The sequence below is a fragment of the Peromyscus leucopus genome, chromosome 3 (assembly GCF_004664715.2).
Source record: "Peromyscus leucopus breed LL Stock chromosome 3, UCI_PerLeu_2.1, whole genome shotgun sequence".
In the NCBI taxonomy this organism is placed as follows: Eukaryota; Metazoa; Chordata; class Mammalia; order Rodentia; family Cricetidae; genus Peromyscus; species Peromyscus leucopus.
In genome coordinates, this window is record NC_051065.1 from 85,441,918 (window position 1) to 85,444,269 (window position 2,352).

A 2,352-nucleotide genomic window follows, 5' to 3' on the forward strand; every position below is an offset into this window, starting at 1 on the left:
AAGGTTCCTTCCCTGAGGACAGGCCAGCAGGTCCCAGGAGGATGTAAGGTATCAGCAAGGAAAGAAGTGATTTAGGCATGATGGTAAGGAGAATCTTGCAGTCTGACTGACTAGCAGCTAGAGTCTTTATTTATACAGCATTCAGCAAGTAGGTATAGGTTAATGTTGTTCCAAAACATCAATCATATCAATTTTATTTTTGGACCAAAACATCATTTATATCACTTTGTGTTTCACTTTCTCCTGCATACTTTTTAGTCATCATTGATAAACCATGACAGAACAGAGTTATCTTTTACAATTATTTTCAATCCAATTCAGTCATCACTGATAAATTATCTTTTATAACCATTTTTACTCATCAGTCCAATAATTCAATTTTTAAGAATCTAGAGACATGTGACAGCCTGTTTCAGGCTAGTACGTTTTGTGACTTCAAGGATGCAAGATAAAAATAAAAGTCTTGGAGCCAGCCTGGGCAAATTGCCATGCCCCAAGCAGTATATTATTAATTCTTAATGATCAAAGTATCCAAGAAAAATCCTCAAGCCAATGCTGCTGCAATTATTATTAAAATTCTTGCACAATACAATATTTATATTTCATATCTGTATAGAATTTATTTATATGCCTATTCCTGGCATTATTTTGTTCCTTGGTCATAAGGCATTACAGTAGCTTCGCAGGAGCTAGTTTTTCAATGAAAGGGAGGTCCTGACACCTTACTCTTTTGTCATCTTTCTACATCATTCTTTGCTCATCAGTATAAGTCTCTGTGTAGGGCAGAGGTAACTTCAGCTAATCTAACTATGTTCCCATTTATGTCACTTAATTGCCTGAGTGTATAGTGGGAAGAGGCTTGTAATCTGATCTCTGGCCAATTCCTCTAGCCGACTGTATCTTGTTGATCTTGTTCCTGACTAAGTACATGGATAGATGTTTCAGGAATATCTCATAGCATCATAAAGAGACACCTGGATTCTTTATGTGTATGACACACTCCAAGGTGTAAAGAAGACCTTCAAGTAGATAAGGATATCTTCCTAAAAGCAAGAATGGCATTAATGATTCATAAGAAATTTTCCATCAACCTAGTAATCCCAAATTGCACAAATATTAAAAATCCCCTGTGTATACAACAGGAAGAGATCAAAACTAAAAGTGGCATGGTCTCCAGCATGTGGCTCAGATTTGCTGGAACTTGGTCAAGCAGCTGTGCTAGCTTTATGACTTTTGTCACTCCCATCAGATGTGGCTATGCCAGTTTGAAGAGAACAACAAGTCTTTAGCCTACCTTGGAAATCCAAAGAATCTGGATTGTCATGTCAGTAAAGGATAGCTACAGCAGTAGCAATGGCAGGGACAGAAACAAGGTAGATGAAGTCAGCATCAAGACAAGAACAGGGTAGATGATGAACTCAAGAGTAAGTTGAGGACAGGGTATATGATGAACTCAACAGAAGGATGACAACAGAATAGATGTTGAACTCAACAGATGGATGAGTACAGGGTTGATGATAACTCAGGGGCAAGATTAGGACAGGGTAGGTGATGAACTGAGGAGAAATATTCAAGGGCATGGAGAACAACAAGCCAAAGCTTTTCACTCAGACATTTTTTAAAATCTGGAGCACCAGCAGAGGATGCCTCCAAGATATAGTGTGAGTCTTCCCACTACAGTCAGCCTACTCAAGAGAATAACCCTACACATTAGCTTACAATACCACTGGAATTCAGAAGAGGGCATCACATCCCCTGGAACTGGAATTGCAGAGGTTTATGAGCCACCTGGTGGATGCTTTGAATTGAAACCAGGTCTCTAGGAAAATAACTTGGATTCTAACCATTCAATCACGTCTCCAGTCTGTCCTTTCTCATTTTTAAAGGACATTCTCATTCTGAAAGCTCATGTGAACATTCTAGCCAAGGGGAGGAGGTGTGTTGGGGAACAGAGTTGTCTCTCAACAAGGTCTTTTTGTCCCCAGTCCCTAGAAGAGCCTCTGGTCAGATTATCTGACTACTGGATTTAGGTTTGTTCCCTAGAGGGTCTGAGTTCAACTTAGCCCAGGGTAAATTCATCCTGGACCCTCTTCATGACTACACAACTCTAGGATGATATCCAGGGATTAAGGAGTAGAAACAACTTTGTACTCCAGAGAGGAGTCTAACTACCCTTTCAAAATGAAAGATTCATGATAACTGTAGAGCCATAATCTTCTCTTGACATTTTGTCTCTCATTTGGGAATCCAAATATAGCAACTCTTGGAGGTGGAGTATCTCAGGGAGGACTACAAAGAACAAGGTCAGTTGGAGTTGAAATGATACTGACATTCAGCAAAGACCTGTTTCCA